We start from the raw sequence: 19,568 nt of genomic DNA, 5'->3' as shown, positions 1-19,568 counted from the left end.
CCATCTACGAGCTTGTTCTGATGCGGCTTCACGACCTTCACATGCACCACGCAGCGGAAGGTGCGCATGAAGTGCACCGGAGGTCTCTCCCATGCCATGCCTCGTACCGTGTCATGCAGACAACTGAGCGCATCGGTGATCTATTCAATATGAACACGACAGTGGTCATCACCTCCCCCCCCAAAACTCTACAGGCATCACTGTCACTTTCATCATGCTCCTGGCCATGATCACCACGGTCTCATTGCACCGGCCTACCACGTCGTTCTGCGACGGCGAGTACGGAGCGGTCAGTTGCCTCTGCATCCCACGGTATGCATAGTAGTCGCCAAAGTCAATGGACGCGAACTCACCACCACAGTCCGTCTGCAAGGCACAAAGGTTCCGCTCCATTTCATTCTCCACGCGTGCCTGAAATAGTGCGACCACACTTGCAGCCTCGTCCTTGGATTGAAGTATGGTTATCCACATGTATGGACACATGTCGTCGACGAGGAGGAGGAAGTAGTGCCGCCCCCCACCCATGGCTAGTGTGAAGGTCCCGCACAGATCTCAATGCACCAGCTTCGGGACGCTCTTCGCCCGGTAGTTGGCCTCGGCCGAGAAGGAGGTGTGCCTCTGCTTCCCATCCATGCACCCGTCGACATCGGGTCGACGTGGTCGATGGGTGGCGAGCCACACGCCATGCCCTAATGGGTGAGCTTGTGGAGTGCCCGAAAGTTTAGAGGCCCATATCTTGCATGGCAGACGTCTCCAACGGATCGATAATTTATGAAGTATTCATGCCAATATTCTACAACATTCATGTACTTTTGGCAACACTTTACATTATTTTTGGGACTAAGTTACTTATCCAGTGCCCAGTGTCAGTTCCTTTTTTGTGTATTTTTAGTTTCGTAGAAAATCCATATCAAACAAACTCCAGATGTGACAAAACTTCATGGAGATTTGTTTTGGAATATACGTGAATTTGGGGAAGAAGAAGATGCAACACAATGCCCGAGGGAGGCACAAGCCAATAGGGGTCCGCCTGGGGGAGCCTTGATGGCTTGTGCCTCCCCCTTAAGTCGGTTGGAGCAATTCTTTCGCTGAAAAAAATATATTTTTCTAATAAAAATTACCTCAAAATTTTAGCCCGATAGGAGTTACAGATCTCCGGATATTTAAGAAGCGGTGAAGGGTAAAAAACAGTAGCTAATAGAGGAGAGAAACAGAGAGAGAGAGAGAGAGCTCCAATCTCAGAGGGGCTCTCGCCCCTCTAGGAGCCATGGCGTCCAAGGAATAGAGGAAGAACCTCTCCCAAGATGGGTATAGGCCATGGAGGATAAAGCCTAAGGGGGTAGACTCTCTCCCGCTCTCTTCTGGCAGCGCTGCAGTGCCACCGAGGGATCCAGCGCCGCAATGATCGTCTTCATGAACATCACCGTCTTAATCACCTTCCTCATCTCTTTTCAGCAGTCCACTCCCCCGCACCTGGCTGTAATCCCCCACTTGAACATGGTGTTTCATGCCACATATTATTAATCAATGATGTGTTGCCATCCTATAATGTATTAGTAGATCTATGTTGTCGTTTGGGGTTGATTTATGAGCTTGATATGTTTGACTGGGTGTTTTATTTTGGTTCTCTCCTAAGGTTCCTTCCGTGAGGCGCACACGTGAACGATTCATGCTGGAGGATGTTGCAATATGTTCATGATTCTCTTATAGTGGGTGGCTAGAGTGACAGAAGCTTACACCTGAGTAAGGGGGTTGTTTACATATGGGAGTAAAGGGGACTTGATGTTTAATGTTATGGTGGGGATTACCTTAATGATTTCTAGTAGTTGCGCATGCTTTCTAAAGATCCAATCCTAAGTTCATATGATCCAAGCATGGAAAGTATGTTAGCTCATGCCTCTCCCTCATATAAAATTGCAAGAATGATTACCGATCTTGTTATCAGTTGCCTAGGATGATTACCCACACCATACCATCATTACACCACACTTTATATTTGTACCATATTGTAATATATTCTAACTCTATTTAGTCCAGCGACTATTTTCAAATGTTAGTTCTCCAATATCATGCAAAGCTATCCTCTTTATACTCACAACGCGGTTCTATTTCTCGTTACTGGATAGAAGCAAACATTAGGTGTATGTAGAGACATGTCGGTGGAACATAGGACTTGAGAGAATATTGATCTAACCTTTAGCTCCTTGTGGGTGCAACACCACATACTTCCAACTTCCATCTTTGCAAAGTGTTATGATGATTCCTTGCACTTGGGGATTATCAAACTCTTTTCTGGCGCTCTTGTCGGGAAGCAATAGTGTGGGGTTTATATTTTTGTGTATGCTTGTTTGCTTCTATCACTAAGTAGATTTTCCTTTTGTTTTGTTTATGTTTTCTTGTTTTTTTATTTTGTTGCGGGTGAAACAAACAAAAAAATGAAAAATGAAAAATACAAAAAATGTACTTTTCTCTTAAAAGAGAAGCGATTGGAAAATTGTGCATTGAAGAAGTGAGGGTCGACCTTCAACACTTGTGTTCATACTCATGGAAACTATATGTAATTTTCCATGGAAGTTTCTCATAAAAATAATTATCCTCTTGTATATACGACTATACCATAAAAATAATATGCTTGTCATAATATTCATGATGCTCGTTTGCATGTTCCATCTACCATTCTTATGAGATCATCATTGATATTATCATGCCTAGCTAAAAGCCCTTATAGAAAAGAGCTTGTTGGGAGACAACCCAACACTTATCTTTTCTGTTTTTGTAAGTTCACATGATTAAGCTACTGAAGTAATCATGTTTTTGTGTCTTGTATTTCAATAATGTTCGAAGTAATGCCTTTGGGATGATTTGGATGATAAGTAGAATTCATCGATGCAAAAACAGAAACTTTGACGTCCCGAGCAAAATTTCTGTGATTTTACTGGAACTTATTTTTCATATGTATTTTATACACAACATTCATATACAAATTCTTACTAAATTTTCAGAATTCTTTGCGTTATATAAGTATGGTATTGAGTTGATCATTACAGACTGTTCTATTTTAGACAAATTCTGTTTTTTGCTTGCATAATTTGCTTAATTTGATGATGCTATGGATTTTATCAGGGGGTATAAGCCATGAATAAGTTAGAATATAGTATCTTATGTAATAAATAAATATGAATCAATTTATAACAGTACCCAAAGTTTATGATTTTCCTATTGTTCTAACGGATCACACGAGGTTTCTATTAAGTTTTGTGTGATTGAAGTTTTCAAGTTTTGGGTGAGATATAGATATGAGGAGAATAAGGAGGAGGAAGAACCTAATCTTGGGGATGCCTGAGGCACCCCCAAGGTAATAGCCAAGAATACTCAAGAGTCTAAGCTTGGGGATGCTCCGGTAGGCAACCCCTCTTTTGTCTTCAACACTACCGGTATATCTTACTTGGAGCTATATTTTTATTCATCACATAATATGTGTTTTTCTTGGAGCATCATTTTGTTTTATTTTTATATGTTAGATTTTATTTATAATCTTATTTTTAAATAAAAAGTTCGAAGAATTGCCTTTAGAATGCCTGAATTGCATGTGTGATGTGTGCTGTAAAAAACTGAAAGTGTTTCTGTAGTATTGGAATTATCTGATTTTACTGGAATATGGAAAGTTTCGGGAAGTTTAACAATGTTTTTTCATACAAATTATTTATGAATTCCTAAAGTTTCAGAATTTTTGGAGATATATCAGTACAGTTTTTAAATAAATTGCTACAGACTGTCCTGTTTAGACAGATTGTTGTCATAGTTTTCTTATCTACTTATCCTAGTGTTTTCATAGCTTATATTGGTAGATATAAATTGTGGAAATGATATTATACATTACCTAATGTTAGAACATTATTATTCAACTTGTCGTAGTAGTACATGAAGTGTTGATTTATTCTTAGGTGTACTAACCTATCTCACGAGTTCTTTTCAACTTCTGTGTGGATGAAGTTTTTGAGACTTAGGTGAAATCGGGATATGCGTGGATTGAACGGGATACAAAATCTTAATCTTGGGGATCCCCGATACACCCCAAGTAGATATTACAAGAAGTTTCAACTTGGGGATGCTATGCATCCCACCTCTCTCCATCAACACCAGAACTGTATGGGTGTTAGATTTATTACAATGTAAATCGCATGGCGATGTGAGGACTAGATTATTGACTCTAGTGCAAGTGGGAGACTATTGGAAATATGCCCTAGAGTCAATGATAAATAGTTATTATTACATTTCCTGTTTAAACATAATCGTTTATTACCCATGCTATAATTGTATTGAATGAAAACATAGATACATGTGTGGATACATAGACAAAACAATGTCCCTAGCAAGCCTCTAGGTGGCTAGCCAGTTGATCAATGATAGTCAAGGTTTTATGACTATATGCAAGTGTTGTCACTTGATAACTGGATCACATCATTAGGAGAATCATGTGATGGACTAGACCCAAACTATGAACTTAGCATATTGATCGTATTGTTTTATTGCGATTGTTTTCTGCGTGTCAAGTATTTGTTCCAATGACCATGAGATCATATAACTCACTGCCAGTGGAGGAATACCTTGTGTGCATCAACTGTCGCAACGTAACTGGGTGACTATAAAGGTTCTCTATAGGTATCTCCGAAGGTGTCCATTGAGTTAGTATGGATCAAGACTAGGATTTGTCACTTCGTGTGACGGATAGGTATCTTGGGTCCCACTCAGTAATACGACATCACGCACAAGCCTTGCAAGCAATGTGACTAAGTGTAAGTCACGGGATCTTGTATTATGGAATGAGTAAAGAGACTTGCCGGTAACGAGATTGAAATAGGTATGCGGACACCGACGATCGAATCTCGGGCAAGTAACATATCGAAGGACAAAGGGAATGACATACGGGATTATATGAATCCTTGACACTAAGGTTAAACCGATAAGATCTTTGGAGAACGTGTAGGATCCAATATGGGCATCCAGGTCCCGCTATTCGATATTGACCGAGGAGTGCCTCGGGTCATGTCTACATAGTTCTCGAACCCGCAGGGTCTGCACACTTAAGGTTCGATGATGTTTTAGTATAGTTGAGTTATATGTGTGGTTACCGAATGTTGTTCAGAGTCCCGGATGAGATCATGGACGTCATGAGGGTTTCCAGAATGGTCCAGAAACGAAGATTGATATATACGATGGTTTCATTTGGTCATCGGAAAGTTTCGGGCAATTCCGACAGTGTACCGGGAGTGACCAATGGGTTCCGGGTGTTCACCGGGAGGGGCCCACCCACTCGGGAGTGATCCCAAGGCCCAAGTCCTTAGTGGGCTGGTGGAGTCATCCCAAGGAGCCCATGGCGCCACATAAAGAAAATACCAAAAGAAAAGAAAAAGGAAAAGGAAAGAGGGAGGTGGGAAGGAAGAGGAGGACTCCTCCTTCCCAAACCGAATTGGAGGAGGAGTCCTCCTCCTCCCTGGTGGCTGGCGCACCCTTGAGGCCTTATGCCTCAAGGCTAGCCCCTCCCCCTCCCTCCTATATATAGTGGTCGTTTAGGGCTTTTGGAGACACAACTTTGACACGTGCAACTCTAGCCTATACCACACAGTTTCACCTCTAGATCGGATCTCTGCGGAACTTGAGCGGAGCCCTGCAGGAGTAGATCATCACCACCACTGGGGCGTCGTCACGCTGCCGAAGAACTCATCTACTTCCCCGTCTTGCTTGCTGGATCAAGACAGCCGAGATCATCGTCGAGTTGTACGTGTGCTGAACGCGGAGGTGTCGTCCGTTCAGCGCTAGATCGGAACGGATCGTGGGACGGATCAAGGTACGGTTCGTGAGACGGTTCGACGGACGTGAAGACGTTCCACTACATCAACCGCGTTTCTTAACGCTTCCTGTTGTGCCATCTACAAGGGTACATAGATTCAAATCTCCACTCGTAGATGGACATCACCATGATAGGTCTTCGTGTGCATAGGAAATTTTTTGTTTCCCATGCAACGTTCCCCAACACTAGTAGATGCACATCTACGAGAGGAGAGATTGAATCTAGATACCCTTTGTCGGAGATGCTAGGTCGACACCTATGGGGATCAACGTGATACCCTTGTGATCGTAGGACGGGGAAACACAACATCAAGAGCAGATCTAACGATCAACACCCGGCAAGCCTTTTTACCCAGGTTCGGGCCGCTTATGCGTAAAACCCTACGTCATGCTCGTCTGATCGTGTTAAGCGTTCTTTTCTTGTTTGTTACAGTGATGTTAACCGTCTTCTTGGCCAATCTCCAAAAAGTCTAACCCCTTGTGAATGAGCTAATGGCCTCCTTTTATAGGCAAAGGGATCACCTACAGTGCTTGATGGTAGGTTCACGAGATGTTACAGTGAACCTAGAGCGGTGCTTATCTATCTACCGCTATCAGGTGCATTAAATGAACATCTTGCCCTTGTCAGCTAAGTGTTGGTGAAGACATGTGGCCATGTGTTTCGACACCTGGGTGCCTCGCTGGCGCATGAGGAATGCGCTGGAACTCGAGGGGCGGCGGCACTGTGGCAAGGGCGGTCACCCTCTAGTGCCATGCCACGTCATCCCGGCAAGGGTGCTTGCCGGGGCCTTGGGTCATCATCCCAGCAAGGAAGCTTGCTAGGGGCTTTAGTTGTCTTCCTCGCAAGGGAGGCTCGTCGGGGCCTTGTGCTTGGTGCGTTCATCACGTCCATTAAACGGACGTGGCCTTGGATGTCTTCCTAGTAAGGCAGGCTTGCCGTGGCCTTGGATACCTTGGGGTGCACCTTGTCTGGGCTCTGGCACGCCCTCCCATCAGGGGATCTTCACACCCATGCACAAGTCTGGGGCACTAGGGACCCCAGTCTTTAGTGCACCGATAGTAGCCCCGGACCTGGGCCACACACGCGTGCGGAGGGTTGTTGGGCCAGGCCCAATGAGGTGCACGGGCCTTCGTGGCTGGATTTGTCGGCGGTTGTCTTTCCCCACGCCGCGCATCGGATGCGCGAAGTGGGAGGTCGTGCGCGGAGTGGCCTCTCCTCCTTCTGAAACACCTCTACCACGCGTGTGGCATGCGCAGTCATTGATGGACAGGTGGCAAGTGAGGCCTTGAAAGGCACAGTAGTGGCTGGGCCCAGGCGTGCATGCATTGGTGCATCAGGGCGGTTCTCTGTTCGCCCGTGAGCTCGAGAGATTGGTCGTAGAGGGTGGTGGCTTCCGGAGCAAGGGAGGTCAGCCCCCGCGCCTCGTCCTATAAATTGGGAGGGTTTGCAAGGGGTTTTGCTCACTCAACTCCCTTTCAATCCACCAACTCCTCGATCTTGGCCTTCTGAATCTTCTTCTGTTTGCTGGTGGCGCTTGCCCCTAACCATGGTTAGGGGACAGAGTCGTCCACCGTCGGCCGTGTGGGTGGCCAGGGGATCCCGTTTAGATCATGCCACAGCTTATGAGGGTGCCGCGGCGGAAGGCGGCCCGAACGCCCATGGTGGAGGAAGGGCGAGGGGCCGAGGTCGCCGCAGAGGTCGAGGACGGGGGAGGCGGAGGGCTACTCCAACGTCTCCGCCTTTCCCGGGGCTTGCTCCTATGGTGGCCCTCCATGTTGCTTTAGGGGGGCCCACGTGTGTTTCTCGACTGCTGCGAAGGTCGCTCGAGCAGCATTGGGTGCTCCGTTTCGAGCGACGGTGACGAGGGGGGCGACGCCGGCGGTGGTGCTCTTAGCAGGTCGGGAGCCCGGGGAGTCAAGTCGGAGTACGATCGCCCGAGCTCCGACTGACCGCTGGCCTGGCCGTCGATGCATACTCACGCCTCTCACCCTCCTGGTAGGGGCCTGCATCGACGCCTTTTCTTTGGGGCGGTGCGAGCATTGGACCCGGGCCCTTCACCTCCTCCTGCTGCCCCGTCCTCTGGCGCAGTTATTGGTCGTGCAATGCTGGTCCAGGAGGGACTAGCCTGGGTTGCGCCACGGGATGGCCCACCTTTTTGTCTTCTTGAACTTCACACCTCCGCGCGGGTCGGTCCTCGTCAAAAGGCAAGGTATTTAGGTTAGGACAACTATGTTTCGTAAGTGAAGCCAAATGTATCCATTCAAATGAATGAAGAAGACTGTTTTTCCCTTTTTCGATTCCATTCTTTGTATGATTCGTATTTCCATAATCTGGGAGCTTGCCGGTGACTACACGAAATCGGGTGCTACGTAGTCGCTTGCTCTATTGATCAGGTTCACAACTGTTTGAAGGCGCTCTGTGGCCATTCACATCGTTTGAACGAGTTCAAAACAAAGACAAGGTGCACCGAACATTGGGAAGGTCCCAGTACGCGCAAACTCCTCACACAAAGATTGGAAACTTTCGAAGTTAAAAGCAAAGGATCTATCTACTTCGGATCTGAGTCTCAAACTTAAAAACTTATCTGTCTGTGTCGTGGTTATGAGGCGGTGGAATCTTTTGCCAGGGCGTCGGAGCCCTTGGCAAGCAGGGAATCACCACTCCTGGTGGTCTCTTCTCCGGCAAGGACTTCTTGTCGATGGTCCATGACCGTCGCTTGGAGAAAGAGCCACCCAGGGTGTAACCCCTTTGATTTTCTCTTGCTAGGTCGTGCTTGCAGAGCCCCCGAGCGCGTCTATGGGCGACGATGCGACGCTCTCACACGCAACATTTGCACTGGAGTGTGTGCCCGGTCTTCGAGGCCGTGTGGTGCATCCTCAACGACTATGCATCGCTTCACGGAGGTGCGTCCGCCAGAGTATGCACCGGGGCCTATGTGAAGCGCACAGGCATGCCCTCGACAGCTGCGCATTGGCCCCCAAGGGACGCCTCGGTCTGACGATGCTGCTCTTGGAGCCTCCGCCTCCCTGCCCCGCGCGCGCGTGTAGCAACGCGCTCGCGGAGGCCTTGGGAAGCCATAGCAGAACAGGGCGCCCGCCGTGGTACCCCATTTCCGAGGGAGCGCGGCATAGCGCCCAAACTTCGACGGAGCTGATGTTGAGCTTGCTCCGATCCACGCATCGCCCCCGCGCCCCTACCTGGCGTGCCAGAGATGTCGGCGATGCTAGGTCAACACCTATGGGGATCAACGTGATACCCTTGTGATCGTAGGGCGGGGAAACACAACGTCAAGAGAAGATCTAACGATCAACACCCGGCAAGCCTTTTTACCCAGGTTCTGCCGCTTACGCGTAAAACCCTACGTCCTGCTCGTCTGATCGTGTTAAGCATTCTTTTGTTTTTTGTTACAGTGATGTTAACCATCTTCTTGGACAATTTCCAAAAAGTCTAACCCCTTGTGAATGAGCTAAGGGCCTCCTTTTGTAGGCAAAGGGGTCACCTACAGTGCTCGATGGTAGGTTCACGAGATGTTACAGTGAACCTAGAGCGGTGCTTATCTATCTACCTCCGTCAGGTGCATTAACTGCACGTCTTGTCCTTGCCACCTAAGTGCTGGTGAAGACATGTGTCAAGGTGTTTCGACACCTGGGTGCCTGCTGGCGCTTGCGGAATGCGCTAGAACTCGGCGGGTGGCGGCACTGTGGCAAAGGCGGTCGCCCTCTAGTGTCTTGCCACGTCATCCCGGCAAGGGTGCTTGTCGGGGCCTTGGCTCATCATCCTAGCAAGGAAGCTTGACGGGGGCTTCGGCTGTCTTCCCGACGAGGGAGGCTCGCCGGGGCCTTGTGCTTGGTGCGTTCATCGCGTCCATTAAACGGACATTTCCTTGGATGTCTTCCCGGCAAGGCAGGCTTGCCGGGGCCTTGGATACCTTGGGGTGCGCCTTGTGTGGGCTCTGCCACGCCCTGCCATCAGGGGCTCTTCGCGCCCGTGCACAAGTCTGTGGCACTAGGGACCCCGGTCTTTAGTGCACCGACACCCTTGTAAATCGCTAAGCGGAGGCGTTCAAGAACACGGTTGATGTAGTGGTACGTCTTCCCGATCCGATCATGATTCGTTCCACAAGCTCCTGATCAAGCGACGTACGAAAAGAACCTCCGCGTTCAACACACTTACAGCTTGATGACACCTTCACCTCCTCGATCCAGTGAGCAATGGTGAAGTAGCAGCCTGATACGTCCATTTTACATCATGCTTTCATGTTGATATGTATCGCTTTATGGGCTGTTATTACACTTCACGGTACAATACTTATGCCTTTTCTCTCTTAGTTTGCAAGGTTTACATGAAGAGGGAGAATGACAGCAGCTGGAATTCTGGCCTGAAAAAGGAGCAAGTTTGAGATACCTATTCTGCGCAACTCCAAAAGCCGTGAAAATCAACGAGGTTTTTTTTTGGAATTTATAAAAAATATTGGGCCGAAGAAGTACCAGAGAGGAGCCAGCAGGAGACCACAAGCCTGCTAGGCGCGGCCTACCCCCTAGCTGCACCTAGGGGGCTTGTGGGCTCCCTGTTGGCCCTCTGGCCCCCCTCTTTTGCTATAAGGAGGGTTTCGTTCCAGAAAAAATCAGGAGGAGGCTTTCGGGAGGAATTGCCGCCGCCACGAGGCGGAACTTGAGCAGAACCAATCTAGAGCTCCGGCAGGATCGTCCTGTCGGGGAAACTTCCCTCTTGGAGGGGGAAATCGTCGCCATCGTCATCACCAACACTCCTCTCATCGGAGGGGACTCATCACCATCAACATCTTCATTAGCACCATCTCATCTCCAAACCCTAGTTCGTCTCTTGTAACCAATCTCCGTCTCGCGACTCCAATTGGTACTTGTAAGGTTGCTAGTAGTGTTAATTACTCGTTGTAGTTAATGCTAGTTGGATTACTCGGTGGAAGATTATATGTTCAGATCCTTGATGCTATTCATTACCTCTCTGGTCATGAATATTATTATGCTTTGTGAGTAGTCTCTTTTGTTCCTCAGGACATGGGATAAGTCATGCTATAAGTAGTCATGTGAACTTGGTATTCATTCGATATTTTGATGTGTTGTATGTTGTTTTTCCTCTAGTGGTGTTATGTGAACGTCGACTACATAAAACTTCACCATTATTTGGGCCTAGAGGAAGGCATTGGGAAGTAGTAATTAGATGATGGGTTGCTGGAGTGACAAAAGCTTAAACCCTAGTTAATGCGTTGCTTCGTAAGGGGCTGATTTGGATCCACTAGTTTAATGATATGGTTAGACTTTGTCTTAATTCTTCTTTCGTAGTTGCAGATGCTTGCGAGAGGGGTAAATCATAAGTGGTAGGTTTGTCCAAGTAAGGGCATCACCCAAGCACCGGTCCACCCATATATCAAACTATCAAAGTAGCAAACACGAATCAAATGAACATGATGAAAACTAGCTTGATAGAAATTCCCATGTGTCCTCGGGAGCGCTTTACCTTCTATAAGAGTTTGTTCAGGCTTGTCACTTGCTACCAAAGGGATTGGGCCACTTTGCTGAACCGTTTCTACTTTGGTTACTTGTTGCTTGCTACGAATCATCTTACCACACAACTTTCTATTACCGATAATTTCAGTGCTTGCAGAGATTACCTTGCTGAAAACCACTTGTCAGATCCTTCTGCTCCTCGTTGGGTTCGACACACTTACTTATCGAAAGGACTATGATAGATCCCCTATACTTGTGGGTCATCAAGACTCTTTTCTGGCGCCGTTGTCGGGGAGTGAAGCGCCTTTGGTAAGTGGAATTTGGTAAGGAAACATTTATATAGTGTGCTGAAATTTATTGTCACCTATCACTATGGAAACTAATCCTTTGAGCAGCTTGTTCGGGGTATATTCACCTCGAACGGAAGCACAAGGAGTTGCTCCTCAACCTTCTGCACCTACTGAAAATATTTTCCATGAATTTCCTTCGGGTATGCTTGAGAAACTGCTGGCTAATCCTTTTACAGGAGATGGAACATCACATCCAGACTTGCATCTAATTTATGTAGATGAAGTTTGTGGTTTATTTAAGCTTGCAGGTTTGCCCGAGGATGAGGTCAAGAAGAAGGTCTTTCCCTTATCTTAGTGGGATAAATTATTGACATGGTATAGGCTATGTGATGATACTGGATCATCGAACTACAACCGTTTGAAATTGGAATTTCATCAAAAGTTTTATCTTATGGATCTAGTACATCGTGATCGGAATTATATTTATAATTTTTGTCCTCGTGACAGAGAAAGCATCGCTCAAGCTTGGGGGAGGCTTAAATCAATGTTATATTCATGCCCCAACCATGAGCTCTCGAGAGAAATTATCATTCAAAACTTCTATGCTCGGCTTTCTCATGATGATCGCACCATGCTTGACACTTCTTGTACCGGTTCTTTTATGAAGAGAGATATTGACTTCAAATGGAATTTATTTGAAAGAATTAAACGCAACTCTAAAGATTGGTAGTTTGATGAAGGTAAGGAGTCAGGCATGAATTTCAAGTTCGATTGCGTTAAATCCTTTGTTGAAACAAATACTTTTTGTGATTTTAGCGCTAAGTATGGACTTGACTCTAAGATAGTAGCTTCATTGTGTGAATCATTTGCTGCTCATATTGATCTCCCTAAATAGAAGTGGTTTAAATATCATCCTCCCTTAGAAGTCAATGTAGTTAAACCCAATCCAGTTGAAGAGAAAGTCATTGCCTATAATGATGCTATTGTTCCCAGTGCTTACATTGAGAAACCACCTTTCCCTGTTAGGATAAAGGATCATTCTAAAGCTTCAACTGTGATACGTAGAGGCTACATTAGAACATCTATACCCCCTGAGCAAATTAGAGTTGAACCTAGCATTGCTATTATCAAAGATCTTATGTCCGACAATGTTGAGGGCTATGATATTCACTTCGGTGAAGATGCTGCTAGAATTGCTAAACCTCATGCTAGAGACAAACATAGGCATGTTGTTGGCACGCTTGTTGTTTCTGTTAAGATAGGAGATCATTGTTATCATGGTTTATGTGATGTGGGTGCTAGTGTTAGTGCAATCCCTCGATCCTCATATGATGAAATTAAAGACGAGATTGCACCTGCTGAGATGGGACCTATTGATGTCACTATTCAGCTTGCCAATAGAGATACTATCTGCCCTTTGGGAATTGTTAGAGATGTTGAAGTCTTGTGGGGTAAAACAAAGTATCCTGTTGATTTCCTCGTTCTTGCTACCACACAAGATATCTTTTGTCCCATCATATTTGGCAGACCTTTCCTCAATACTGTCAATGCTCATATTGACTGTGAGAAGCAAACTATCACAGTTGGCTTTGAAGGTGTGTCACATGAGTTCAATTTCTCCAAGTTTGGTAGACAACCTCATGAAAAAGAGTTACCTAGTAAGGAAGAAATTATTGCCCTAGCTTCTATTGATGTTCCTCCTACTGATCCCTTAGAGCAATACTTGCTTGAGCATGAAAATGATATGCATATGGATGAAAGGGATGAGATAGATAGAGTTATCTTTGAACAATATCCTATCCTTAAGAATAATTTGCCTGTTGAACTGCTTGGAGATATACCCCCACCAAAGGGTGATCTTGTGTTCGAGGTTAAACAGTTGCCTGATACTCTTAAGTATGCTTATCTCGATGAAAAAGAGATATATCCTGTTATTATTAGTGCTAGTCTCTCAGAGCATGAAGAAAAGAAGTTACTAAAAACTCTGAGGAAGCATCTTGCTGCTATTGGATATACTCTTGATGATCTTAAGGGAATTAGTCCCACTCTATGCCAGCACAAGATTAAAACCGATCATGATTCCAAACCAGTTGCTGATCATCAACGGAGAATAAATCCTAAGATGAAAGAGGTAGTAAGAAAAGAAATACTAAAGCTCCTGGAAGCAGGTATTATCTATCCTATTGCTCATAGTGATTGGGTGAGTCTGGTGCATTGCGTCCCTAAGAAGGGAGGTATTACCGTTGTCCCTAATGATAAGGATGAATTGATCCCACAGAGGATTATTACTGGCTATAGGATGGTGATCGATTTTAGGAAATTGAATAAAGCCACTAGGAAAGATCATTACCCTTTGCCTTTTATCGACCAAATGCTAGAAAGACTGTCTAAACACACACACACTTCTGCTTTCTAGATGGTTATTCTGGTTTCTCCCAAATACCTGTTGCACAATCTGATCAGGAGAAAACCACTTTCACCTACCCTTTTGGTACCTTTGCTTACAGATGTATGCCTTTTGGCTTATGTAATGCCCCTGCTACCTTTCAAAGATGTATGATGGCTATATTCTCTGACTTTTGTGAAAATATTGTTGAGGTTTTCATGGATGACTTCTCCGTTTATGGGTCTTCTTTTGATGATTGCCTCAGCAACCTTGATCGAGTCTTGCAGAGATGTAAAGATACCAATCTTGTCTTGAATTGGGAGAAGTGCCACTTTATGGTTAATGAAGGCATCGTCTTAGGACATAAAATTTCTGAAAGAGGTATTGAAGTCGATAAGGCTAAAGTTGATCCGATCAAGAAAATGCCATGCCCCACATATATCAAAGGTATAAAAAGTTTCTTTGGTCATGTTGGTTTCTATAGAAGGTTCATTAAAGATTTCTCTAAGATTTCTAGGCCTCTTACCAATCTCTTGCAAAAGGATATTCCTTTTGTTTTCGACGATGATTGTGAGGAAGCCTTCGAAATACTTAAGAAGGCCTTGATAACTGCGCCTATTGTTCCACCACCTGATTGGAACTTACCTTTTGAAATCATGTGTGACGCTAGTGATTATGATGTTGGCGCTTTTCTAGGACAAAGAGTTGATAAGAAGTTGAATGTTATTCACTATGCTAGTAGAACTCTAGACAGTGCCCAAAGAAACTATCCTACTACTGAAAAGGAATTTTTAGCAGTCGTGTTTGCATGTGAAAATTTCAGATCTTACATAGTTGATTCCAAAGTCACTATTCACACTGATCACGCTGGTATTAAGTACCTCAGGGAAAATAAAGACGCTAAACCTAGACTTATCAGATGGGTTCTCTTGCTACAAGAATTTGATTTGCATGTTGTCGATAGGAAGGGTCCTGAGAACCCAGTAGCAGATAACTTGTCTAGGTTGGAGAATGTTTTTGATGACCCACAAGCTATTGATGATGGCTTTCCTGATGAGCAATTGAATGTCATCAATACTTCACGTAGTGCACCGTGGTATGCTGATTATGCAAATTATATCGTTGCCAAATATATACCGCCTAGTTTCACATACCAGCAAAGGAAGAAATTCTTCTTTGATTTAAGACGTTACTTTTGGGATGATCCTCTCCTTTATAAGGAAGGACTAGATGGTGTTATTAGACGTTGTGTACGTGAACATGAACAGGGACAAATCCTATAGAAGTGTCACTCCGAGGCTTACGGAGGACACCATGCGGGAGATAGAACTGCACACAAGGTATTGCAATCAGGTTTCTATTGGGCCACTCTCTTCAAGGATGCCCGTAAGTTTGTCTTGTCTTGTGACGAATGTCAAAGAATAGGTAATATCAGTAAACGTCAAGAAATGCCTATGAATTATTCACTTGTCATTGAACCATTTGATGTTTGAGGCTTTGATTATATGGGACCTTTTCCAAAATCCAACGGGTGTACTCATATCCTAGTTGCAGTTGATTACGTTACTAAGTGGGTAGAAGCTATCCCAACTAGTAGTGTTGATCACAACACCTCTATCAGGATGCTTAAAGACATTATTTTCCCTAGATTTGGAGTCCCTAGATATCTAATGACTGATGGTGGTTCACATTTCATTCATGGTGCATTCCGTAAAACGCTTGCTAAGTATGATGTCAACCATAGAGTTGCATCTCCCTATCATCCTTAGTCCAGTGGTCAAGTGGAGCTAAGCAATAGAGAGATTAAACTAATTCTGCAAAAGACGGTCAATAGGTCTAGAAAGAATTGGTCTAAGAAGCTTGACAATGCACTGTGGGCTTATAGAACTGCCTATAAGAATCCCATGGGCATGTCTCCGTACCAAATGGTTTACGGCAAAGCATGTCATTTACCTCTTGAGCTAGAGCACAAGGCTTATTGGGCAATCAAAGAGCTCAACTTTGATTTCAAACTTGATGGTGAGAAGAGATTATTTGATATTAGCTCACTTGATGAATGGAGAGCTCAGGCATATGAAAATGCCAAGTTGTTCAAAGAAAAGGCTAAGAGGTGGCATGATAAAAGGATACAAAAGTGTGAGTTCAATGTAGGTGATCATGTCTTGCTATATAATTCTCGTTTAAGATTTTTTGCACGCAAGCTTCTCTCTAAACGGGAAGGTCCTTACATTGTTGAGGAAGTATATCGTTCTGGTGCCATCAAGATCAACAACACAGAAGGTAATTTTCCGAGAGTGGTAAATGGGCAAAGAATCAAGCATTATATCTCAGGTACTCCCATAAATGTTGAAAGCAATATTATCAATACCATAACTCCAGAGGAGTACATAAGGGATATTTATCAGCCTGTTTCAGACTCCGAAAACGAAGAGGTATGTGCTTCAGTAAGTAAATAGACTCCAAAACTTTTCCAATATGAATTTTTCTCCGTTTTGGAATTTTTATAAAATTAGAAAAATTTAAAGTAGTCCGGAAAGCGCACGAGGAGGCGACAAGCCTGCCAGGCGCGGGCCACCCCCCTGGCCGCGCCTGGGGGATTTTGACCACCTCGTGTGCCTCACGGACTCCGGTTTTTTGCGGAGTATTCCTTCTGGTCGGAAAAAATCATTATATATTCTACTAAAAGGTCTGACCCTCGTATCACGCAAATTTTCTCTGTTTTCATTTCGAGCCTCTTTCTGGTGCAGATCTAGATCGCTATGGCGTCCCCAAAAGCTGCGAAGGACAAGATCTTCGAGAAGGTCATCAATCCCTACATCGTGGGAGTGCTGCAACACCCTCAATCTATCGAGATGTGTGAGGGGGTGCTGCACATCCGTGATGTTGAGGGGCCCAAGAAGACCAGAAACATGGAGGCGAGGCTCGACGCAATGGAGCAGCAAGTCTTCAAGTGCCAAGGGATGGTGGAACGTGGACTCAACTCCAACCACATGATGATCACGGAGTTCACCAACAAGCACAAGATCGATGCCAATGACATCGGGAAGCACCCCTCCAGGCTCTATGATAGAATTGATCACGTCCAAGCCCAGATCTGTGACCTGCAGAACCAAAATTGTGAGTATGAGTATAGATTTAAATCAAAACGGTTGACTGTAGATTTGAGGATTCCATAGACTCAGTCATCTTTCCATGATGGAGCACCTATGCCTTGGAAGACGGAGGATCAAACCCAGGTTGCAACAACTCCACCACCTTGACCTCCAAAGGAAGACAACTAAGCACGGGTATGGGCAATCCCCTTGGCTTGTGCCAAGCTTGGGGGAGTTGCCCCGGTATCGTATCACCATCTCATCTTTTGCCTTTACCTTTTCTTAGTTCGATCCTTCTTGGTTTTATCTTTCTCTAGTAGGATAAAGTTCTTGGTGTTTTAGGCTTAAGTTTTGCTTTGTGTCACCCTCGATGTATTCGAGTTCGTGAGTCATATAATAAAGAGTGTTTTAGTTAAGGGCCTTGCTTCATGCCATGATCAAAAGAATGGTAAGAGAACAAAAGCATGAAAGATCATGTAATGATCTTATGGGGAGTGATGGCTCCACATATAAAAAGAATGTTGATTATAACTTATTGTGGGTGGACAAACGTAGACCTTGGTCATTGTTTCAATTAATAGGAAGTGATAAAGAAGGAGAGGTTCACATATAAATATATCATCTTTGACACCATCTATGATGGTAAACACTCACTAAACTATTACATGCTTAGAAGTAGATGTTGGACAAGGAAGACAACATAATGAATTATGTTTGCTTGGTTCCGAACAATGTTATATGACTAGAGATCGCTTAGCATGTGACGCTTGCTTCCACCCCATATCAGCCAAAACTTCCGCACTAAGTAGAGATACTACTTGTGCATCCATAAACCTTCAACCTAGTTTTGCCATGAGAGTCCACCATACCTACCTATGGATTGAATAAGATCCCTCAAGTAAGTTGTCATCAGTGCAAGCAATAAAATTGCTCCCAAAATATGTATGATCTATTAGTGTGTGGAAAATAAGCTTTGTACGAACCTGTGATGAGGAAGACATAAAAGCGACGGACTGCATAATAAAGTTCTTTATCACAGGAGGCAATATAAAGTGACATTCCTTCACACTAAGAGGTCGCACATCCAAACCTCAAAAGTGCATGACAACCTCTGCTTCCCTCTCCGAAGGGCCTATCTTATACCTTTACTTTCTGCCCTTGAAAGAGTCATCGTGATCTACACCAATTCCTTATTTTGCCTTTATCTTGGCTAACGTCGTATGCTAGGGAAAGATCTATATTCATATGTCAACTTGGAAGTAAGTATTCATGAATTATTATTGTTGACATTGCCCTTGAGGTAAATAGTTGGGAGGCGAAACTATAAGCCCCTATCTTTCTCTGTGTCCGACTGAAACTTTGATCTCATGAGTACCACGTGAGTTGTAGCAATTGTAGAAGACGAAAGGATGATTAAGTATGTGGATTTGCTTTACAAGATCTTATTTGACTCTTTCAGATGTTATGATAAATGGCAATTACTTCAATGACTATAGGCTATTGGTTGCTAATTCTCAATAAGGTTCTTGTTCCATAGTTTACTCTGTGGAGGAATTATCACTTTAGCATGAGAGATTATATGATGATATTGTTGTTCTAACTATGATCGTGATGCCTGCATGTCCATATCTTGTTTTGTCGACACCTCTCTCTCTAAACATGTGGGCATATTTATTGATCTCGGCCTTCGCTTGAGGACAAGCGAGGTCTAAGCTTGGGGGAGTTGATACGTCCATTTTGCATCATGCTTTCATGTTGATATTTATCGCTTTATGGGATGTTATTACACTTCACGGTACAATACTTATGCCTTTTCTCTCTTAGTTTGCAAGGTTTACATGAACAGGGAGAATGCCGGCAGGTGGAATTCTGGCCTGAAAAAGGAGCAAGTTTGAGATACCTATTCTGCGCAACTCCAAAAGTCGTGGAAATCAACGAGTATTTTGGAATTTATAAAAAATACTGGTATGAAGAAGTACCAGAGGGGAGCCAGCAGGAGGCCACAAGCCTGCTAGGCGCGGCCTACCCCCCTGGCCGCGCCTAGGGGGCTTGTGGGCTCCCCTGTTGGCCCTCTGGCCCCCCTCTTTTGCTATAAGGAGGGTTTCGTTCCATCAAAAATCAAGAGGAGGCTTTCGGGGGGAATCGCCGCCGCCACGAAGAGGAACTTGAGCAGAACCAATCTAGAGCTCCGGCAGGATCGTCCTGCCGAGGAAACTTCCCTCCCAGAGGGGGAAATCGTCGCCATCGTCATCACCAACACTCCTCTCATCGGAGGGGACTCATCACCATCAACATCTTCATCAGCACCATCTCATCTCCAAACCCTAGTTCATATCTTGTAACCAATCTCCGTCTCGCGACTCCGATTGGTACTTGTAAGGTTGCTATTAGTGTTAATTACTCTTCGTAGTTGATGCTAGTTGGATTACTCGGTGGAAGATTGTATGTTCAGATCCTTGATGC

The sequence above is a fragment of the Hordeum vulgare genome, chromosome 1H (assembly GCF_904849725.1).
Source record: "Hordeum vulgare subsp. vulgare chromosome 1H, MorexV3_pseudomolecules_assembly, whole genome shotgun sequence".
NCBI classification, from domain to species: Eukaryota; Viridiplantae; Streptophyta; class Magnoliopsida; order Poales; family Poaceae; genus Hordeum; species Hordeum vulgare.
Note: the sequence above shows the minus strand (reverse complement) of the source record.